This window comes from Dipodomys spectabilis, unplaced genomic scaffold (assembly GCF_019054845.1).
Source record: "Dipodomys spectabilis isolate Male_0828 unplaced genomic scaffold, ASM1905484v1 ptg000178l, whole genome shotgun sequence".
In the NCBI taxonomy this organism is placed as follows: Eukaryota; Metazoa; Chordata; class Mammalia; order Rodentia; family Heteromyidae; genus Dipodomys; species Dipodomys spectabilis.
Genome location: NW_024870855.1, coordinates 1,071,296 through 1,095,710, shown reverse-complemented (window position 1 = coordinate 1,095,710; position 24,415 = coordinate 1,071,296). Strand labels below are relative to the sequence as shown.

Here is a 24,415-nt window from a genome sequence, read left to right as displayed (position 1 = left end):
TTCCAAATTACAAGGTCCATTTACATAAATAATATTTAATTATTTAGATACAATTATTTATTATAGTAATATTTGATTATTGTAAGCATAATATTAGTTGTAACCTGTGCTCTGGCCAGAATTGAGAAATGATTCAATGATTCAATAAGGATGTGTGGTATGACTTCTAGATTAAAATGAGGGCATAAATATCTGCCCTATCCAGCAAAAGACCAGGAAACAGAAATGGATGCCTGTAATCTGAGCTACTTGGGAGGCTGAGATCAGGAGGATTATGATTTGAAGTCAACCCATAGCTGGCCATGGTGGCACATGCCTGTCTGTCATTCAGGCTACACAGGAGCCTCAGGGCAGAAGGAGCATGATTCCATCCAGCCTGGGAAGAAAGTTCCTGGGGCTTGAACTCAGGGCCTGTGTCTGAGCATTTTTCTCAAGGCTAGTGCTCTACCACTTGAACCACAGGTCCACCTCCAACATTTTTTTATTTTGTTGTTAATTGGAGATAAGGGTCTCATGCACTTTCCTGCCTGGGCTGGCTTCAAGCCATGATCCACAGATCTCAGCCTCCTGAGTAGCTAGGATTACAGGCGTGAGCCACCAGTGCCTAGTGAGAATTGATTTTTTTAGAACATAAGAATATATCTCAAGTTAAACTGGACATGATCGTATGCAATTGTCAGTCCAGCACTTTGGAGGCGAGAACAGGATGATTGTGCATTTGAGGCCAATTTCAGTTACAACACAAGTTCCAGGCCAGCCTGTCTCCAAAAATTGATAATAATAATAATAATATAGCAGCTCTGTCTCAAGTTGAAAGCCAGTACTATATCATTCCTTACATGTACTGTTAGAAACAACTCCACTAAGATTAAGGAAATTTTATCAGTTTGAAAGCCTCACAGGACAATACTTTTTCCAATGTTGAGAATCAAACTTAGGGTCTGGTAAATGCTAGCCAAGTGCTGTACCACAGGTAGCACATCTTCAGTCCCTGAGGCATGCTAATCTCATGTATGTGTGTATATTTATTCAATTATCTTTGTCATTATTACAATTGGACCTCAAGCCCCTGAGTTCTCAACTTACTTGCTCATGGCTAGTGTTCTGTCACGCCTCCAGTTCAGCTTTTTGCTGGTTAGTTGAAGATAAAAGTCTCATGGATTTTCCTGCTTTGACTGACTTTGAACCTTAATCCTCTAAGTCTCCGACTCTTGAGTAGCTAAGATTCTAGGCCACTGGTGTCCAACTTGTATCCATATTCTTTAATTCTTAGAGTTAGGGGAACCACAAATATATAATCAAGATGAATAACATCTTGTACATACATCAGATACTGATGTGAGTTCATAAATACTCACAATGTACAGGAATCCACACTAACTTCCTGAAATTTAGAGAATTTTTCTTCTGGTCAGTTGTGGGGCTTGAACTCAGGGTTTGCATGCTGTCCCTGAGTTCTTTTTTGCTCAAGGCCAGTGCTCTACCACTTTGAACCATAGCTCCACTTCCAGTTTTCTGGTGGTTAGTTGGAGATCAAAATCTCGCTGATTTTCTTGCTTGCCTGGGCTGGCTTTGGGACATAATCTTCAGATCTCAGCCTCCTGAGTAGCTAGGATCATGGAAGAGAGCACATGGCCTTGGAGAATACTTTGATTGCAAATCCTATAGAAACTGAGTGTGGATCTTTTTCCTAAGACATATTGCTATTTGTACCACATACAGAGTTGAATTTTTGCTTTGCTTTGTTTTGTGCTGGTTCTAGGGCTTAAACTCAGAGCCTAGGTACTGTTCCTGGGCTCTTTCATTCAAGGCTAGCACTCTACCACTTGAGCCACAGCTCCATTTAATGACTTTTTGGTGCTTTCTTGGAGATAAGAGTCTCACAGGCTTTACTGCCTGGGCTGACTTTGCGCCTTGATCCTTAAATCTCAGCCTCCTGAGTAGCAAGGATTATGGGTGTAAGACACCAAGGCTCAACTTGACAATCACCTTATGAAGCATGTGTTGACTGTGTTTCACAAAAGCCACTGTGGCCAAGCCTGGACAGCTCACAGGGCCCCCACAGGCATCTCTCCCCCAGGTACCCAGGGTCTCTCTGCCACAGGTGTTAGCTGGCATGTCTAGGAAGGAAGGGCTGTCACCATGCTGGAGCTGGTCAGTCCAGCTGGAGTTTGCAGAATGACCTTTTTATGTTGATGGGAGCCCAGCAAACAATCCACTTGAATTTCCTAACTTTAGGACAGTTGTGTTTTATCCCCAGCATTAATAATTAAGATTTGTATCTTTATAAACTGGATGCCTGGAGCTATCAATAACTATCTGCAAATGATGTTGTTCTTTGTGTTCTAAGTAACGCATGGCAACTCAGTGCCTTGGGTGACAGCTCCCTTATCCTCTCCTACCTGGCTCCCTTCCTCCCTCCCAAGTTTCTTGGCTTTTCTGCAGATGGAGAAATATCCTGCTCCTAGATCTTCCTATGGCCTAAGTATATGTGTATATGTATATATGTATAATTATACATAGGTATAATGTATAGGTAAATGTATGTATATCTGCATATGCACATATACTTGTACATATGTATATGTGTGCATGCATATATGTATATATATAACGATAACATGATGAAACCCACCAAACACTGTGTGGAGAAGTGGGGGAGGGGAGGAGGAGCTTGAGGGATTCATAGAGTAAACTTGTTCCAAGCTCACTGTGAACTACCATGCATCTGTGGAATTCTCACAGTGAACCCCCTGATACTATTAAAAGATGCTAACAGCCTTCCAAAATAAGTCTTTTTTATTCCAAAATAAAAAAGAAGAAAGTATAAACAATTTTTCATCTTTTACTTTCATTGGGTTAGTGGAATTTTTCTTTGTCAAAAACTAGTGCTTGATCTCACTCAGGTCACTGCAGTTGCACAAACGTATCTGTGATGTTCCGACTGTGTTCTCTCCTGCAAAGGAAAAGTGTTGATGTGCTAATCCTTCAGGCCTGTGAAGATGGCCAGATTTTCAGATGATAAAATTAGGATGAAGTCATGATGGTAGGCTCTAATCCAATAGGACTCTGTCCTTACTAAGAAGAAACGAAAAGGAAAAAAAAAAAAAAAAAACCACCAGAGAGAACGTCATGTAACAATTAGAAATAAGCTGTGCCAAACCATGGAACTATGAGACCCTAAAGACAAATTCTTCCCTGCCAGGACCTTCCAGCACCTTGACCTTTTTAGACCTCAGGCCCCTAGACTGTAAGACCAGATCTTATCTTCTCTTTCCTTTTTTCCTTTCCTTTTCTTTCCCTTCCCTTTTTTTTCTTTTCTTTTCCTCTCCATTCTTTTCCTTTTCTTCAATTTCCTTCCCTCTTTCCTGCCTGCCTTTCTTCTTTTTTTTAAAGCCCATCCTGGCACTTGATCTCAGGATCTCACACCTTTATTTTGCTTTTTCACTCCAGCTTGACATTCTACCTCTAGAGACATAGCTTCATTTCCAGTTGTTGTTGTTGTTGTTTCTGCTTAATTGGAGATAATAGTCTCATGGACTTTTCTGCCCGGGCTAGCTTCGAACTGCAATCCTCAGATCTCAGCTCCTTGAGTGACTAGGATTCCAAGTGGGAGCCTCTAGCGCCCAGCAGTATCATAGATTTGTTGGTGATACTTTCTGACTACATACTAGCATGTGGATGCAAGATTTTGCCTGTTATTTTTGGAAGATAATTGTCAGAGTTTATAATGCTCCAAGCTGTAACAGAAAACTTCTTCAAAAAAGAAGCAGCTGATACCACATTTCAGTCCTTCAGAATTCAACTTCTACAACCCTCGCTGGGAGAAAATTCAGCTCTCGTAAATAACTTATATCTTCTTAGCAACCCAGAAGGTCCTGGTTTATGTCTGCAGTGTCACAAGTGTTTGTCTAGCACACAGACAAATACAGGACTGACAATAATATTTCAACTTTATTGGTGTTCTGTCAGCCAGGAGGGAATAAATCAGTAGCCCTTAGAACATTCCTTCTTCTGAGCTCATTGAGGGCAGACTTGGTGTGTGTGATCCCAGACAGCACAGGAAGCTGTGTCTCTGTAGTGTCAGGGTTTGAGTTGACTTCTAATGTATTCAATATTTGTAAAAAGTATCTAAACAGTTCTAAACCTAACAAGCCTTTCTTGTGATATCCAGCCTGGGAAGGAGTCCAAAATAGATGTAGAAATACAGAAAGACTTAAAAAAAAAAAAAAACACACCAAAAAACAAGAACCATTAAAACTATTTCTTTTATATATTTTTTTTTTGGGGGGGGGGGAGGGTCCAGTCGTGGGGCCTGAACTCTGGGCCTGGGCGCTGTCCCTCAGCTCTTCAGCTCAAAGCTAGCACTCTACCACTTGAGCCACAGCACCATTTCCGGCTTTTTTCTTTTTGCTTATGTGGTGCTGAGGAATCAAACCCAGGGCCTCAGGCATGCAAGGCAAGCGCTCTACCACTGAGCCACCTTCTCAGCCCCTAAAACTATTTCTCAACCAGGGCACTGGTGGCTCACGCCTGTAATCTACTACTCAGGAGGCTGAGATCTGTGAATCATGTTCAAAGCCAGCACAGACAAGAAAGGCTGTGAGACTCTTTATCTCTAATAAACTATCAAAAAAGCCAGAGATAGAGCTGTGGCACATGCGGTTAAAACACTAACCTTTACCAAAAGAAGCTCAGAGACAGTACCCACGTCCTGAGTGTAAAGTGTAAGCCCTGGAACTCTGTCTTCTTAGTATCTATCTCTTTAGTTGAGTGATGCAATAGGTCCTTTTGAAAAGCTTTTCCGTTGAGCACTGGTGTCTCACTAGCTGTTCAGGAGCCTAAGCACTGATGATCATGATTCAAAGACAGCCCAGGTAGGAAAGTCCACGAGACTCTTATCTCCAATTAACCACCAACAAAAAGTCGGAAGTAGAGCTATGGCCCAAGTGCTATAGCACCGGCCTTGAGTTAAAAAGCTAATGGACAGTGTCCAGGCTCTGAATTCAAGTCACAGGAGTGGCACACACACACATACAACTTAAGACTTATACAAAACAGGCATAATAGCTAGTTGTATCAATGATATAAACTGAAAGTTTAATAGACTATATTACTGATTTTTCTAGCAGACAAGAGAATGACTTCATCAGAAATGTGCATTTGGGTACCTCGTCTCTCCACCCTACTCTTGGTTTATCCATTCCTGGCTTATCTTTTCTGGATGAAACCCCTCAGCACAACAGCCCTGAAGTCACAGGCCATCCACAATTTCTCTGCTTTCTACTTGACAAGATTCTGGCTTTGTGGATGGCCTGAAGCATCTGTTTCCACTTCCACTGTACCAAGACCCAGCCAGGAAGAGGGATGAGCCCTGAGCTCTGTCAGATTCTGTAGAAGTTGAGTCATGCTGGGATCTCCTCAACTCTAGGTTCTTTGGGGTTACAATATGCCAGTGTCAGTAACCACACATCTCTATCGAGTACACTGGCGGGGCCTTTGCTGGGAGAATACCTGGCGATCTGGCCAAGGCACTGATGCAGAAGTGCGAGCACGCACACCCACATCAAGGTCAAGGGAGCTGACAACTCGTTCCTCAAGACAACATGCTTCAGCCCATGGGTGTCATGAGTAGCTTGCCACAACCACTTGGAAACTGATACTGGAAACAGTCTGCCAAGAAGCATGCAGCCTGCATATACTGCCTTTGCAGTCTGACCACTCCAGCAGGGTGGCAGGGACGGTTGGACACAAGTGGCCTCTGCCTTGCTTGAGGACCCCTGGCCAAGCTTCAGTCACTGGCCTCCAACTCTACTTCTGCTCCACGTGTGCTGTGGACCCAAGGAAGACAAATGAAAGGATTGGGGCATTGGCCCAGAACAAACCTGTATCCAGGACTTTTTTCTTTTTGTCCAGAAGGGGTTACTTCATGGATTTAAGGCAAGGGATGGGCATGCTTTCAGTAATGCAAGATTCCCTCCACAGGACAAAGGTCCTAATCATTAAAACTAGCGAAAGTTCAGCATAAGTGTTTTTGTTTTTCCTTCTTTCCTCCCTTCCTCCCTCCCTCCCTTCCTCCCTCCCTCCCCCCTCTCTTTCTGTGTGTTGGGACTTGAATTCAGGGCCTGTGGGCTATCCCTTAGTTTTTTAGCCCAGGTTTGTGGCACTCTACCACTTCAGCCACATTTCTACTTCCAGTATTTTTTCAATTTTTTTTATTGTGAAAATACCATACAGAGGAGTTACAATTACATGAGCAAGGTAATGAGTACATTTTTTATCAAGCATTGTTGCCTCCACCCTTGTTTCCCCTTCCCATCCCTTCCCATCTTCCCCCACTTCCAGTATTTTTGGTAGTTAATTGGACATAGGAGTCTCATGAATGTCCCTGCCTGGACTGGTTTGAAAGGGGATCCTCAGATCTCAGCCTCATGAGTAGCTAGGATTAGAGGTGTGAGCCACAGTGCCCAGCCAGGAAAATCAGTTTCAGCAGATTTAGCCTTGTGTTTAAATTGAAAAGAGCTAACGCCCAAAGGAGTTGCTAATTGTTCCAGTTCACACAATAAGTACAAGGGAAGTCAGGGCAGAAATCCAAGTTCAGCACCCTTACACTGTCACCCACCAGTCCCAAGCACTCAGAGTCCAGATGGGAGGCAAGAGTCTCTCCAGCCTATCCTCACGGGCCTATACCATGCTAGCTATTCAGAGCCCAAAATGTTAAAGGAGAAGGATGAAAGTGGGACAGTGATCAAGATGCATTCTATTTATAAACTGATTCGTTGAATAGTAACTCCTTTGTACAACTCCTAATAAAAATTTAATTTTTAGGGCTGGGAAGGTGGCTCAGTGGTAGAGCGCTTGCCTTGCATGCATGAGGCCCTGGGTTCGATTCCTCAGCACCACATAAGCAGAAAAAGCCAGAAGTGATGCTGTAGCTCAAGTGGTAGAGTGCTAGTCTTGAGCTGAAGAGCTGAGGGATAGCGCCCAGGCCCAGAGCTCAGGCCCCATGACTGGCAAAAAAAAAAAAAATTAATTTTTAGTTTCAAAAAGTCTGAAACCTTATTTTACAAACTTCCTGTTCTCTCACATTGAGGTTGTTTCTGTGAGTTATCCTGCAGTGCTAATATATGCAATGAAAGAGACCAGGACAGATCTGATACTCAAATAAGGGATTGGAAATAAAATCCTTGTACTAGAAAGTGAACAATCAAAAGTGAATTTTTTTCCTGATTTAGCTAATCCACTATATAAAATGGTGATTTAATCTGATCTTTGAAGTCAGCTGGACTGCCACATTTGAATCCATTTTAAACCCTACATACCTAGATAAGAATGCTGAGGACATGATTGAATTGAGCACCTGCATGTATGTTGGACATGATAAATGACTTCCAAAGGCCTGGTGGGGCAGGCATTCTCTGAAGCAGGTGAAGGCAGATGGATGGAATAAGGTTTTCAGGACCTCAGTTGCCAACCACAGAGCAACCAATGTAATACAAACATCGGTTGTTTTTATTAGCATACATTAGCTGTACAGGAGGGCTCATTGGGAAATAGTCACACATGTATACAATGTATCCATTTCCCAGACTCTCATACCTTCCTGTCTTCCACTTCCCTCCTTTCTGAAAACAATTACAAGTGTTGTTGTTCTAGTCTTCCAACCCCCTTCCCCCCACCCCACCCCACCCCCCTCCCTGCCTCTGTTGATACTGGGGCTTCTTGAACTCAGGGACTTGTGCTCTTGCTTGGCTTTTTCTGCTCAAGGATGGTACTACTTGAACCACAGCTCCAGATCCAGCTTTTTAGTGTTGAATTGGAGATAAGAGTCTTGTAGACTTTACTGTCTGAACTGGCTTCAAATAGCCATCCTCAGATCTCAGCTTCCTGAGTAGCTAGGATTAGAGGCATGAGCCACCAGCTCCTGGCTTAAAACTTTCTAATTTTTAATAAATGTTTTGAAAACATAAAATTTCTTCTAATTACTACTTGAATTCAATCTATAAGCCAATTTGCATTATGATTTCCTCCTTTGAATTATGAGTAAAAAAGCCCAGGAACCACAGCCAGGCCCTGATTGAAGCCTCATGATGAGCACAAGAAAGAAGGAAAGCCTGGGTGCCTGTGCTCATGCCTGTAATCCCAACTACTCAGGAGGCTGAGATCTGAGGTTCATGGGTCAAAGCCAACTGGGGCAGGAAAGTCCATAAGACTCTTATCTCCAATTAACCACCAGATAATTGGAAGTTGTGCTGTGGCTCAGAATGGTAGAGTGCTAGCTTGAGCAAAGAGCTCAGGGACAGCACCTAGGCCCAAAGTTCAAGCCCCCAGGACTAGCAAAAAAGAAAGAAGGGAAGGGAAGGGAGAAAGAAGAAAGAAAAGAAAGTTTAAAGCTAAAAACATTTACTGTCCAATCAAAGAGTCTAGGAAGACAAACAAAACAAGCATAAAGACCATAGTTATATAAAAAAAAATACAAAAGCAGAAGATGACATTTTGCCTTTCCAAAAGCAGATAAGTCTCTACAGCATTAACGTAGAAATAGAACTCTCATCCATTCACCAGTGGCTCATGTCTGTAAATCCTAGCTATTCAGGAGGCTGAAATCTGAGGATTGAAGTTTGAAGCCAGCCAGGGCCAGAAAGTCTGTGAGACTCTTATCTCCACTTACCACCAAAAAGCTGGAAGTGGAGCTATGGTTCAAGTGGTAGAGTGCTAGCCTTGAATGAAAAAAGCTCAGGGACAGTATCCAGGTCCTGAGTTCAAGGCCCAGTACTGGCACAAAACTAAATGAACTAAAACAGTTTCATAACAAACCCATGCAAGCTAGTAATGAAGAACTGAGATGGCTCTTTCCACCAGCAGCAGGCATTACAACACAACCACAGAAAGAAGCATTCCTATTAACATGCAGTCAGAAGGTAGGGAGGGTGATAAAGTTCAATGTACAGATGTGAAAACAGACCGAGGTAACCTGAGGGGATGGTGGTGTTGGCAGAGATAGGGGAGAATGACAGAAGGAGTGACACAGATTAGGATGTTGAGCTGAAATCCCTTTGTATAACTATTTAAAGATAATTTTGAAATTTCAAGGTAAATTTTATATATAGATGACTTAGCCAGGAGGTGATGCGTGCTTGTAATCCAAGCACTTAGGAGGAGGCAGCAGGAGGTTGGCAAGTTCAAGGTCTGGGCTACATAATGAGACTCTGTCTCAAAAACATTAAGGTAGGTGCCAGTGGCTCACTCCTGTAATCCCAGCTAGCCGGGAGGCTGAGATCTGAGGGTCGAAGTTCAAAGCCAGCCCAGGCAGGTAACCACCAGAAAACCAGAAGTGGTGCTGTGGCTCAAAGTGGTAAAGAACTAGCAGAAGGAGCTCAGGAATAGTGCCTAGGCCCCAAATTCAAGCTCTATGATTGACAAAAAATAAAAAACAACCAACATTAAACAAACATGAAACAATCAAAAAGATCTACAATGGATCCACTATCCCTAATTCTGTCCTGTGGAGAGAAAATCAATACCAAGAAAGAAATGGAGTGAACCAGAGGATAAAACCTATGGTATAAGAAAAGCAAACACAAAAAAATGATGGTATGGTGTACAGAGCAACAGGCAAAGGAGACCAAAAAACTGAACAGTTCTTAGTGATAGATGCCATAATTCTTAATATTTTCCCAAGTCAAGCCAACCAATTGGAAAAAAAAAAAAACCTATAAGAACAAATTAACATCCCAGTGCCTGGTACCAGTGATTAGAAAATTGAAGAGGCAAGCTGGGCGCTAGTAGCTCAGGCCTGTAATCCTAGCTACTCAGGACTTTGAGATCTGAAGATCACAGTTAAAAGCCAGCCTGGGCAGTAAAGTCCAAAAGACTCATCTCCAATTAACCACCAGAAAACTGGAAGTGGCGCTGTGGCTCAAGTGGTAGAGCACTAGCCTTGAGCTGAAGAGCTCAGGGTCAGCACCCAGGCCCAGAGTTCAAGCCCCACAACCAAAAGAAAGAAAGAAAGGAAGGAAGAAAGAAAGAAAGAAAGAAAGGAAGGAAGGAAGAAAGAAGGAGAAAGGAAGAAAAGAAAGAGAAAGAAAGAAAGAGAAAAGGAAAGAAAAAGAAAGAAAAAGGAAAGAAAAGAAAGAGAGAAAGAAAGGAAGGAAAGAAGGAAGGAAGGAAGGAAGGAAGGAAGGAAATCAAAGAAGCAGTCAGGTGCCAGTGGCTCCCGCCTGTAATCCCAGCTACCCAGGAGGCTAAGATCTGAGGATCGAGGTTCAAAGCCAGCCCTGGCAGGAAAGTCCGTGAGACTCTTATCTCCAATAAACCACTAGAAAACAAGTTAGTGGTACTGTGGCTCAAGCGGTAGAGCGCTCGCCTTGAGCTGAAGAGCACAAGGACAGCGCCCAGGCCCAGAGTTCAAGCCCCACAACCGACAAAAAAAGAAAAAGAAAATCAGAGAAGCAGCTGGTACCTAGCTACTCAGTAGGCTGAGATCTCAGGATCAAGGTTCAAAACCAGTCTGAGCAGACAAATCTTGAAAGACTTTTATCACCAATTAACCAGCAAAAACCTGGAAGCTGAGGTGTGGCTTAAGTGGTAGGTCAAAAGCTTTGAGGAAAAAAAATCCAAGTGAGTGTGCACGGACCTGAGTTCAAGCCCCAGTACTTGCACGAAAACAAAAACGAAAGGAAAAGAAGAGTAGACTAGAGTCACAGAAAATCTTCTATAGAATTGTGTATGCCTCATCCTGTCCTAGTAATGCAGCAGCCTCTGAGTGACAGGGACAGACAATTTCTTAACCAAAACTAGTGTCTACGTATGACAAAATGTTATAATCTCCTAAGTGGAATCATAGGTGTTCACACAATGTGTGTGTGGCACTAGCACTTGAACTTAGGACCCTGAACTTAGCAAGCAGGCATTGTATCACTATAACACCCTGCCAGTCCCTTCCACTTCTGGTATTTTTCAAGAATGAGTTCCATTTATGCTTGTGCTGGTTGACACATAATCCTCCAAGTTTGCTCTTCCCACTTCAGTGAGAGATCAAATGCGCCACTGCCACAGCTAGCTATTGCTTCAGATGGGAGTCTTGCCAAAAAAAAAAAAAGTGGTTTTTGTTGTTGTGATTTTTGTTTTTATTAGCCTGACCTCAACCTTCCATCCTCCAATTTCTGCCTCCTAGATAGCTGGGATTATTTTTTTAGGAAAGGAAATAATTTTTTACCTACTATTTTCAATTACACTATCATCTTTATCTATCTATCTATTTATCTTCATCATCATCATCATCATCATTATCTTCATCATCATCATCATCATCATCATCTACTACCCATCATCTGTCTATCATCAATCGTATCAGTCATCATCTTTATTTTCTACTTACCTACCTATCTATTGCCCTGTAAGGGATGGATCCTAGGGTATCGAACATGCCAGGTAACTACTCTACCACTAAGCTCCTACCCCAGCAAAAATGTTCCGTACCTTTCAAATGCCAGTTTACAGTTCTTTGTAGATTGCACCATCGATCTGTCTCAGACACATGGAATAATCCCATCTTCCCTGTCAAATAGTAATTGGATTCTCACAGTTAGGAATATTTACAAGGATTGAAATATGTGTTTTATAGTTGAAAACTTTTCTCAAACTAAAGCATCCCTTAGACGAGGAGACTGGGGAAATTAGATACTTCTCTTAAATAAGAAAGAGTGAGGAGAAAGGAAGGAGAGAGAAAAAAAAGGAAGGAAGGAAGGAAGGAGGAAGGAAGGAAGGAAGGAGGAAGGAAGGAAGGAAGGAAGGAAATTCCAGCTTCTTTCTTCTTCCTGGCTTTGTCTGGCTTCCCTCCTGACCCAGCAGAATTCACAAAGTAGACTAATGTGTACACAGTATCTGGTGCACACAAGGCTTTGATTTGGGAGCAAAGATGAATCACCCAGAGCTGGAAATCTGATCTTTTGCCCTTCTGCTAGTAAACAGTCAGAAGATACCCAATACAAACTTAGCCTTTTAAAACCGGAGTAGCAAATAAAAGAGCCCCAGGAGGGGCCTGTCTTGAATGGGGAAGTCATTTATCATCTTCTGGGAAAGGAATGTAAATAGGTTCAGATTTAGTCTCTGGTCCTCCCTGGGCTAGAATGGGCTTAGAAATACTCACCTTGTTTGGGTGAATGGGCTGAGGGTCAGAGGTCAACAAGGCTGCTCTTGCAGGCTGGAGCTGCGGGCTCAGTGGGCCACACAATGAGATGTGGTTTCCATTGGGAAGCCTGTCCACCCAGGGTGAGTTCCCAAAGTAGTGGGGTCAGCTGGTAAGTGCTGGTAGAGTCCCCATTGTTTGTCTTGACTCAGACAGATTCCAGCAACTTCAGATCAGAAAAGAAAGGAGACTGTGCCCGGGGCTACCCACTTCAAGTGACAGCCCAGATCATGCCATTATTAGCTTTATTATTATTGCCAGTATTATTTCTCTACACTTGAGTGGGCCCGGGGATGGACAGATGGTGACCAATCCATGGTCATCACAGAGGTCAGGACATATTTGACCAAATGGTAGCTCATGGACATGGTCAGTCTCTTCAGAAAAGCCATGACAAATCTGGAGGCACACAGTGAGGTTCAGGTCCAAAGGCTGGGTATGACAGGCAGATTCCTTTATAACTGTGTCAATGGCATGTTTTCTGTCACTACCTCTGCCTAAACCCCAGCTCAGGTCTGGGCCTAAAGGAGAGGCCAGAGCACTACGGCAGGGAGCATGGTTATGATTCATGATGTACAACAGAGTGACATGTCACACCCCATTGCAGAGGGAGTGCCTGGCACCTTTGCCAAGCAACTACTTGGCTAATGGGCCAACAAGGGAGAGACGGCAAGCTGTCGTCTCTTGATAGCTGATATACAGAGAACGTTCAGAAACAAACCCAAAGCCTGGCGCTGGTGGTTCATGCATATAATCCTAGCTACTCAGGAGGCTGAGATCTGAGGGTTGAGGTTCAAATCCAGCCTGAGCAGGAAGGTCCATGAGATTCTTATCTCCAGTTAACCACCAGAAAACCAGAAGTAGAGCTGTGGCTCAAATAGGTAGCCTTGAGCAAAAAAGCTTAGGGGCAGTGCCCAAGTCCTGAGTTCAAGCCCCAGGACTGATGCAAAGAAGGAAGCAAGGAATGAGCGAGCCCAGGCTTGGAAGGACTTGAATTCTCTTCTTGGAATTGTGTGTGGAAGGAAATCAGCTAACTATATGATTTTGTATAACTCTAGGCCAACACCAGTTGTTCAGCACCAGGAACAAAGTTCCTCTGCCCAATGGCAATGTTGATTTTAAGCTTCTCAATCTTTTTGTGTTGGTCTCCTAGGGCTGTCCTAATGAAAGACCAGAAGATGGGTGACTTAGATGACAGACATGTGTCAGGTCAACTTCTGGAAGCTAGAAGTCCAAATTTGGGGCATTAGCAGAGTTGGTTCCTCTTTGAGGAGTAAGGAGAATGGTTCCACATTTCTCTTGGGAGCTTGCAGGTAGCCATTTTCTCCCTGTGTCTCTTCCTGTCTTCTCTCTGTGTATGGGAGAACAAAGTTACTTCTCTTATCAGAGCAAAACCAGTACACTAGTGAGATCCCCATCTTAACGGCTGTATCTGCCAACCCTCCTTCAAGAGGAGATCAGTTCTGAAGAAAGGACTTCAACATGCATATTACTCACATGTTTGAGACCAACGAAGGCAATTAACTGGCTTGGCCACTTGTGTTATGCACATTTCATTGAAATTTCCTTAGTATGGAGAACCATTTGTTTTTTTTTTTATTTTTTGCTTATAAATTTCTTGTTAACTTTTTCTCTTGCATATCTTAGTTGGAAAAAAGGATTACTCTGTTGTCAATTTGATCTAGTCTTCTGGAGAGGCTTTTGAGTTTTTTAATTTGACTTATTGAGACTTTTATTTCCAGAATTTCAATTTTACTTGCATATCTTCGCTGAATTCTTCCTTGTGTATCTTACATTGTCTTATTTATTTCACTCAGCTCTTTGTGTTCTCTTGGTATTCATTCAGGCATTTATTTGTGTCCTATTTAATTCCATTTATTATTCTTATAATCTCTTTCTTTGTTTTTAATTCTTTGAGATTCTGCTCATTTTGCTGTTGCTAATGTTTGTTACTCTGGAGTTGTTGCATTTTGAAGGAGTTGGGTGCCGTGTGTCTTCATATTTCTTGTGTCTCTGCATTGGGATTTGCATATCTGAGGGCAAGCATTGGTTGTAACTTGCAATATTTTGGTTGCGGTACTATCACTGTTTAGGCAGGACAGCACAAGGACCACACTGAGTGCTGTTTCTCACTGCTGGACTTGTGGTGTGGTTCAGAAGCCTCACAGACTCAGGGCACCAGTCCTGCTCGCCACCACTCTCGGATCCAGGAGTCCTGGCTGTCTGCTTCAGGAGGCTTTCACCATAGAAGCTTCTTTGTGTTCCAGGAGCCACTGTTGGCTCCCAGAGATTTACAGCCTGGGTGGTAGATATTTCCCTCTTCCCACAAACACCCCCCACACACACACACTTCTGGTGGTTAATTGGAGATAAGAGTCTCATGAACGTTTCTGCCCAGGCTGGGTTTGTACCACAATCCTCAGATCTCAACGTCCTGAGTAGCTAGGATTACAGATGTGAGCTACCAGCGCCCAGCAGGTGCCCCATTTGTATCCTCAAAGAAACAGGGATCCAGTCCATGTGGTGCCCAGCCCCTCAGTGTCAGAGAATAAGGGGATGGCAGGGCACTGAGTATCACACAGGCAGTCCCACAATTTCCTTTCCTGGAGGAAGGAGGACAGTCTGACCTTTCACCTCCATCCATTGTGATTCCTAAGGCTCTTCCTCTCTTCTGTCAGAATACATTCTCTCAGCCAGGGCGCCAGTGGCTCATGCCTGTAATCCTAGCTACTCAGGAGGCTGAGATCTGAGAATCATGGTTTAAATCCAGCCCAGGCAGAAACGTTCAAGAGATCTTATCTGAAATTAACCATCAGAAAACCCCAGGAATGGTGCTGTGGCTCAAGTGGTAGAATGCTTACCTTGAGCTGAAGAGCTCATGGACAGCGCCCAGGCCCAGAATTCAAGCCCCATGACCACCCCACCCCCCAAAAGAATACATTCTCTCTGTTGTTACCTGACTTTCCATTTAATTAAAACAGAGATTTCTAGCCCACCATCTTTCCTCCATCATGATCTCTGGTAATTCATTGTTAAATAAATTGGTGTTTTATGAATTGAATGTTTGGGTCCTTTTACAAAATGTCAGTGTGCTTTCTTTCCCCTACATGAAATCGAGTGATGTGCTCAACAAAAAGACCACATTGAGTGCAAAAAGATTACTCGGTCCATTTTTACCCCAAGTCCTTCTAGATTTAGCCGTGAGCTGATGGAGACAGCATGCATTTAGAATTAGAAATATGGCAGAGTGCCGGCTCTCCCTAAACGTGTTCTTCTTCCAGCCTTTGGTTATCTCGTAGGTAAAATGCATAAAAGCTTACGTCCCTTGGTCCATCCTTTGAGGACTGGATGGGATGTTAGTGTGTACATTTGGGGGTGTGGTGGAGTTTCGGTGATGTCTATGAACCCTGATACGCTCTGTAAAGGGCAGGCATGTCATTAAGAGAAGCAGATGACTGTGAACACCAGGCTGCTGGTGAATTAACAGGGTTCTGCATGGAAGAGGAGCATTTTATCATCTCGTTACTGGTTCCATGTGTCAGAATTGAATCTTGTTGGAGCAGTCATGATCTACAATTCAATTATTTGTATATATTTTTTAATTCAGTCATTTCCTCGCTTCCTAGTAGATTTAATTTTTTTTCTCATCCTAATGAAGCTCTTGGGGGAAGAATAATCAAATCACTGCTTTATTTCAATCAGAGTGGTTCACCAATGATAGATGAGACAGAGATGGAAAGTGAGTTTATTGAAGCCACACAAGTAAGCGTATTGTGACACCAGTGCAGCATCTTATTCTCCTGAATAAAATGGCGACGCTGTGTCCACACTCCCACAGATGAGCAGTTAGCTTGGAACCCAGAAGGACTAACAAGAGAAGACGATGGAAAGCCGCATCTGCACACACGCTCCCTTTTCTCCAAAGCAAACAATGACTCAAAGTCAACTGCAACTTCACACATTAAAATTATCTTCCAAGTCAAGGACAGGGCCATTTATAGAACCACACATCCTATCTACCCTCAGAAAATGCATCATTTCAATCCAGCCCTACTTCCGATTTCAAGTGGGGTCTTGTCCCCTTCTAGATAGAATTCTCCTTCCTGTAGCACACCCACCCTTTGTGTATATGCTCGACATGCCCAGGGATGTGCCAGGGCCCGTGGTGGCGCTTGCTGGCTAGACTCTCTAGGGGCGACTTCCCCATACCTTGACCTAAGGTGAGGTCAGAAAGAGTTCTAGGGCTGGGAAGGTGGCATGCCTTGCATGCCTGAGGCCCTGGGTTTGATTCCTCAGCACCACATAAGCAAAAAGAAAAAAGCCGGAAGTGGCGCTGTGACTCAAGTGGTAGAGCGCTAGCCTTGAGCTGAAGAGCTGAGGGACAGCGCCCAGGCCCAGAGTTCAGGCCCCATGACCGGACCAAAAAAAAAAAAAAGAAAGAGTTCTATGCCATGTACGCTGCAGAGATGGTCTAAGCACTCTAAAATGACACTCCTGACAAAACATTGTGCAAATGCCTTTTTGTGTGGTCGTTTGTTTGCCAGGACCAGTGTTTAAACTCAAGGCTTCACACTTGTTTGGTTTGCTTGCTCATAGCTAGTGCTCTGCCACTTGAGCCATGCCTCCAGTACAGCTTTTTACTTGTTATTTAGGGATTGGAGTCTCATGGACTTGTCCCCTCAAGTTAAACCTAGTTCTCCTAATTGCAGCCACCTAAGTAGTGAGGATTACAGGTGTGAGCCATAGTGCCCAGCTTTATCTCAATCTTGATTTCTGATACCTCAATTCCAGCACTACGGTCCTTCCTTGGAGATCTAATAGCCTCCTCCTTTCATCTCTCATGCTTATATAGTGCCTACTCCAGCCAATTTACCCATCAGCATCCACTTGTGAGCCCTTCAAATCTAGATGTGGATTTTCCCTTTCTTTTGTATCCCTCCAGGACTCAGAATACATAGTAAGTATGCACACACAGAGTCTGCTATGTGTGCCTCTTCCACACACACAGGCAGAATGGTGACCCAGTAATCCGAGCTACTCAAGAGGCTAGATAGGAGGATCAAGGTTCAAAGCCATCCCAGGCAGGAAAGTCCCTAAGACTCTCACCTCTACCAAAAAAGCCAGAAGTAGAGCTGTGACTCAAGTGGTAGAGCACTAGCCTCAAGCCAAACAAAACTAAGAGACAGCACCTAGGCCCTGAGTTCAAATCCTAACACCAGCACACACACACACACCCCAAATGGATATGTGAAGTTGTATCCTCCACAAGACCCATTTCCAGCATTTCTGTTAATTGCTTCATTCTGACCAAAATGCAAAACGTTTAGGAAATATTTCATCCACCACATGGTACTTAAGTGGCATATCTTCCCTTAAGTCCCGTATCTTCCCTTCCCATGGAATCCACAGGGCACAAATACAGAGATGAGAAGCCCAGGCACACAGCCAGTGGGTGTAGCTTTTCCTTTTTGTCAACCTAAGAAGGCAGAGCCAGGCCAGAGTCCTAACGGGGCTCCAAGAGAGTAGGCAAAGGGAACTCAGGTTCCCTGCCCACAAGGGGAATCAGTGGTCCCTAACTCACAGGATAGCAGTAAGGTCTGTTGTGTTTCTCAGAAACTATGAATGCTGTCACTCAGCATCCCATAACCAAGCATCTTCCTCCATCTTCCATTCATCGACAGCCCCTGAAGGCGTGGGTGGACAGCCCCTCTGTTCTGTGGCTACACCCCTCCCTGTCCAGTCTGACTCCATCTGGGTTTGATTAAGAAGGCTGCAGAGGGTCTCTAGGTGTAGCCTGCTCCACTACATGCTTCTTTTTAGAGCCAGAAATGGCAGGTCTCTGTGTTTTCCTTGGGGGAGGAGAGAGGAAGTGGGCTGTTCATAAAAACAGACCCTGGGTGATTTTAATAAATCGTAGTGAAAAGTAAAATAAACATGACCCAAGTCGTAAAGGGTGAGTTCGGTGTGGAGAGAGAGCTTCAGGAAAGAGAAGACAACAAAGAAATACGTGCAGGGCCTCCTAGCTCAGCTGCAGCCCCGGCATCAGCCAGGTGTCCCAGGGGCCTGGAGCGTGCTAGGCCACTGGGTGACATCACACAGGTGATGACAATTCATAAGGCACCCGCAGGCAGAGTGCACTAGTGCAGAGGATTCTTTGCAGAAGGAAAGCGACTAGGCAGCCCATGGAAAATAGTCCACCCCACTAGTGACTCTAGAAAAGAAAACTGAAATGATAAGGTCCACTCATTGCCTGAGAAATTAACAAAAACATGTTCAACAAATGAGAAAAATGAGAAGATAGCTTTAAATGGGGAGGTATAAACATTGGTGTAACTATTTTTGGTAGCTCTTTCTTGTTTTGGGTTTGTTTTGTTTTGTTTGCCAGTCTTGGGCCTTGAACTCAGGGCCTGGGCACTGTCCCTGAGCTTTTTGGCTCAAGGCAAGCGATCTACCACTTTTTTTTTTTTTTGTCGGTCATGGGGCTTGAACTCTGGGCCTGGGCGCTGTCCCTCAGCTCTTCAGCTCAAGGCGAGCGCTCTACCACTTGAGCTACAGCGCCACTTCCAGTTTTCTGGTGGTTTATTGGAGATAGGAGTCTCACGGTCTCTCCTGCCCGGGCTGGCTTTGAACCGCAATCCTCAGATCTCAGCTTCCTGAGTAGCTAGGATTACAGGCGTGAGCCACCAGCACCCAGCAAGCGATCTACCACTTTGAGCCACAGTTTTACTTCCAGTTTTCTGGTGGTTAACTGAAGATAAGAGTCTCATGGACTTTCTTGCCTGGTCTGACTTTGAACCATGATCCTCAGATCTTAGCCTCCTGAGTAGTTGGGATGAATGCATGCACCACTGGGTGCTTGGCGGGTAATTATTTTTAAAAGAATCTGGCCCTGCTGTATAAGAACCAACTACCAAAGTGAAAAATGCCAAAGGACCAAAGAAATAAATTGTACAGGCCAGGATCACACGAAGAATGACTGATTCTGTCTTACTGGCAGAAATGGAAAACAGTAGAGCAAGAGAGCACTCATACTCCCCGCAAAACTTGGGGTCTGTGTGCTAAGCTAGCCAAAGATAAGCTGTGGCCAACCGGAATAGAATTGGCCTTTCTCCCACACATCAAGCATCAGCTAAGTAGTAACCTGGCATTGGTAGCTAGCACAGCCTCCAGATGACTGTCTTAATGATTGTGTTTGTTCTAGAAGATTTGGACATATGCCCAGATTATCCGGCAGGCAAAATGGACACTATGGTCACCTCCAGCAACATTCCTACAAGCACTGAGAACCATGGAAGATATCCATGTCTTTGTTTTGTTTTTCTGGTCTTTCATGGGGCTTGAACTAAGGGCCTGGGTGCTATTCCTGAGATTTTTTTTTTTGGCGGGGGGTCCAGTCTTAGGGCCTGAACTCTGAGCGTGAGTGCTGTCCCTCAGCTCTTCAGCTCAAGGCTAGTGCTCTACCACTTGAGCCACAGGGCCACTTCCGGCTTTTTTTCTTTTTGCTTATGTGGTGCTGAGGAATCGAACCCAGGGCCTCATGCATGCAAGGCAAGCACTCTACCACTGAGCCACCTTCCCAGCCCCTATTCCTGAGATTTTTCTGCTCAAGGCTAGCATTCTACCACTAGAGCCACAGCGCCACTTCTGGCTTTTTCTGTACTAAGGAATCAAACTCAGGGCTTCATGCATGCTAGACAAGCACTCTACCACTAAACCATATTCCCAGCCCTATCCAAATACCTTTTAACCTGGCATTTGGGTCCTGAGTCAGTAATACAAGTCACTAATGCACATTAGGGAATCTTACCAAAGAAAACACTTAATACATCAAAGAATGACCAAGAGTCAGCGCCATTGTGGTTCAACCTGTAACCCTAGCTACTTGGGAGGCTGAGATCAAAGGATTGTAGTTCAAAGCTAGCCTAAGCAGGGAAGTCTATGTGACTTTTATTTTCAATTAACTATCAAAAAGGCAGAAATGGAGCTGTGACTGAAGTGGTAGATCTCAAGCCTTGAATGGAAAAGCTAGAGTTCTGAGGCCATGAGTTCAAGGCACAAAAGAAGGAAAAAAATTTAAAAACCTCTAAATTTATATTTAAGCAAATAGAAAAAAAAAGGATTTGGATCCATTGTTACAGATATATTCAGAAATGATCAAATATTTTTCAGCTATTTTAAACCTTTTTTTTTTACAATTGGTTACAAAGAAAAAGTTAAATACTTTGGTGAGATATTTATGATCTAAAGTTGAGTTACAAAGCAAGTTGTAAAGTTGTTTACAGAGAATGGCATCAATTAACAAATCATCATTGGAAGGAAGGGTGTCTGAGAGAAGACAAAGCAAACTGGCAAAAGTCCGGTCTTGATACTTGAACATATTTAATTGTTTTACTCTGTCTCATTTGTTGGCACTTGTAATTTTTTTTAATGAAAATGTGCTTAATGGGAAACATAAACACTGAGGGCTTAAGGATGAGTTCGGCTCTCTCAAATGACCACATTGCCTATTTATCATTCTGGAGAATGTCTTAATCTTTCTTGAGCCTGTTTATGTAATTGGCCAGCAGGGTCGCAGGGTAATGAGTTCCTCAATTCATCACTAATATGAAGGGCCAGTTGCTCTACCTTTGAGTCTTCCTTTCCAGATCCTTAGCCACCATTTCTGTGATGAACTGATTAGACAATGCCCACCGTTGCAGGTCTCCACAGATTATAAGTGATCCAGGTAACCAAGTGTTGGATGCCTTTCCCCTGCCTACTCTCCATCCATTGGAACAGGATGGCAGCTGGAAGTGGGGTAGGAACAGAAGATTCACTGGAAAACTTTACAACTCTAGCAGCTCCTATGGCATTGTCAGTTCTGATAAATGAGATTCAAATGGAGTTTTTAGCAAAGATTTCTGAAGTAACTCAAGAGATGGGAGCCTCCAGGCTCCTTTGGCCTATTTCCTTTGCTTCTTGCTTTCTGCCTGGAATGTGGATTTGAGGGATGGAGCTCCAACAGCTATCTTGATCCATGAGAAACCTGCAAGGTCCACAGAGGGATTCAAGGAGAGGAGGGCCCTGGGTCCTGAGTGGGTCCTGAGCTGCCACAGCTGTCTGGATGCTCTGCTTCCAGATCCAGACAGACTCAGGGGGAAAAAAAATAAACTTTTTAAGCTTGTTTAAATTCCATCTGGTCTCTGTTAATAGCAGCTAATTACCATGCTGACTGGTGCAGCACAGACTGGAAATGGCACCTGACAGAAACAAAGCTTCATCAGGAAATAGTCGTGGGGGGCGGGGGGGCACTTGGAACACCAGCCCTGCCATTCTGCCATTCCAGCTGGAGCCTCACGTCTCCAGAGCTGGCTGCGAAGGAGGTAAAAGAGGATATCTGTTGAGCCAGGCACTCAGGAGGCTCACACCTTTAATCCTAGCTCCTCAGGAGGCTGAGACCAGAGGATTATGGTTCGAAACCAACTTGAGCAGACAAATCCAAGAGATTCTTATCTCCAGTTATCCAGAAGAAATCCAAAAGCTCAGGGACAGCATCTAGGCTCTAAGTTCAAGCCCTAGTGCCTGGGGGGAAAGGAAAAGAAAAAAAAAAGCTGTCATAAAACACTCAGGGGCTGGGAAGGTGGCTCAGTGGTAGAGCACTTGCCTTGTATGCATGAGGCCCTGGGTTCGATTCCTCAGCACCACATAAGCAAAAAGAAAAAAGCCAGAAGTGGTGCTGTGGCTCAAGTGGTAGAGCGCTAGCCTTGAGCTGAAGAGCTGAGGGACAGCGCCCAGGCCCAGAGTTCAGGCCCCATGACTGGACCCCCCCCCACCCAAAAAATAATAATAAAATAAAACGCTCAGCACTGCTGGGCACTGGTGGCTCATACCTGTAATCCTAGCTACTTAGGCGGCTGAGATCTGAGGATCGTGGTTCAAAGCCAGCCGGGGCAGAAAAGTCTGTGAGACTCTTACCTCCAATAAACCACTAGAAAACCAGAAGTGGCGCTGTGGCTCAAGTGGTAGAACGCTCACCTTGAGCTGAAGAGCTGAAGGACAGCACCAAGGCCCAGAGTCCAAGCCCCATGACCGACCGAAACAACAAACAAACAAACAAAACCACTCAGTACTGTGTTTTAGGTGCATTGAAAAAAAAATCAGCTCAAGCAGGGAATGTGGCTTCCTTCCCTAGCATGCACAAAGCCCTGGGTTCAATTCCTTAGTACCATATCAACAGAAAAAGCTGGAACTGGTGCTGTGGCTCAAGTGGTAGAGTGCTAGCCTTGAGCAAAATAAACTCAAGGATGTACCCAGACCCTGAGTTCAAGCCCCAGGACTGGCAAAAAAAAAAAAGAATCAGCTCTTTGGATCAGAAGCCAGTGACTAACTGTGAGTTTAATGAATCTGAACAGTAGCAGATCAAGAGAGACTTCCTATGATCAGGACAACAGCTCACGACAGATGGACTAGAAATGGCTCGGCTGCCGGGGCCCCACCAGTGTGAGCTGCCTGCCCACAGAGGGGCGGCAAAGCCTCCTGACCAGTGGCCTGGTAGTAGGTATGTGGCTGGTGACCTTCCACCTGTGTCCTGGACAGGGCTGGAGGCCGGATGTTTCTCTTGCCTGTCAATGTCTTGTGTACACAGGAATCTGTCAGCATTCAGAGTGCAGAGCTGCAGTGACAGGTGACAAAGCTCCCTGTCTCCAGCGCAGACAGGCTCCCTCCTCTGTCACAGCCACCCTCTAGGAAAGGACCTCCCTGGGCAGTCACTAGCCGGAGTGGCCCACCATGCTCTGAGTTCCTCAGAACGTGGAGCCACGAGCTGGATACAACATAGTGATGAGGAGGAGCTGTTTCCAGAGACAAAGTCACACACCACTGTGTGAACGTTCTATGTCTGTGGGTTGGGTTGCCTCTCACTATGAGGCTCAGCCAAACCTTGACTAATGATTGGTTCTGCTGTTACCACAGTGGGCTCTCATTGGCTCCTCACATGCCAGGTATCTGATATCTCTCTTAGCACACTGCTTTAGAACGAAAACCTTGTGGGGCTGAGGACACCATCCTGCTATGTGCAATGTAGCTAGAGCTTAGCTGAGCACTGCAGTGACATGAGGGAAGAGGGCCCAAACAGGAGAGGGTCCCCGGCCAGGAGAGGAACCCCAGCAACTTTCTCCTGGCCTAACTGCACAGTCACATTCTCCAGTGTGGTTCACATTACACAGTCAGCTTTCCAAGAATGAGAATTAGGTCAGGCACCAGTGACTTAGGTCTGTAATCCTAGCTACTCAAGGGACTGAGATCTAGAGGATTGCTGTTCAAAGCCAGCCCAGAAGATTCCATCTCCAATCAACCAGCAAAAGTTGGGCTGGGGTTGTAGCTCAGGTGGGAGAGCATCTGATATGAGCAAGCTGAAAGAATGGAAGATCCTGAGTCAAACTGCAGTACCATGAAAAGAGAGGAAAAGGAGGAAGAAGAGGAGGAAGGGGGGGGGGAGAAAAAAGGAAAGAAGGTAGGAGAAAAAGCAGAAGAACAAACACAACTTGGAAGAATTACTTCAGGGAGCAATTCTTGGGAAAGGACAGGCACAACCTTCCAGAACAATCTCAGGCTTCCTATCTACCTTCCAACTGGAGGAGAGACTGATCGTCTCATTTCAGGTACTGGACACTTGAAACTCTGTGGAAAGCCAGCCAACCTCCACCACTGGTTTTTTCCTTTCTCTTAAACTCCTTATAAAAACAGCACTGGGACAGGCTGAGAACCGAGATGGCCTTGTCCAGGTGTCTATGGAAGGGACCTTGATCAGAAGTGACCTCCCTAGAGTTCTGCTCCAACATGCTACCATGGGCAAAAACTGGGGAGATGGGGCCCTAGGGCCTAGGCTAGACCTATCTGGCAAAACTCTCGGTTCCCTTGTGTGTGTGTGTGTGTGTGTGTGTGTGTGTGTGTGTGTGTGTGTGTGTGTGTGTGTGTGTGTGTGTGGTGTGTGTACCTGCATGCTATACCTGAGCCTTTTTGCTCACAGCTAGAACTTTATCACTTAAGTTACAGCTCCACTTCTGGCTTTTGGTGGTTAATTGGAGATAAGAGTCTCATAGAGAAAGGTTGTACAAATGGGATTGCATGAAATTGCAGAGCTTCTGTATGGCAAAGGACATAGCTAGCAAGATCAATAGAAAACCCACGCATTGGGAGATCTTCACTAGCCATACAATGGACAAGGGTCTCATATCTAAAATATAC

The 24,415-nt window shown here is 44.5% G+C and overlaps 1 protein-coding gene across 1 annotated transcript in view; it reads left to right on the top strand.

Annotated features, from left to right (window-relative positions):
* Pkd1l1 (polycystin 1 like 1, transient receptor potential channel interacting) overlaps nt 1-5,918 on the top strand; it is a 117,769-nt gene extending 111,851 nt beyond the window's left edge. The window contains exon 51 of the mRNA XM_042695022.1: nt 5,130-5,918. The gene's annotated coding sequence lies outside the window, so the exon portion shown is untranslated. The remainder of the gene's footprint in view (nt 1-5,129) is intronic.
* The last annotated feature ends 18,497 nt before the right edge of the window (nt 5,919-24,415 follow it).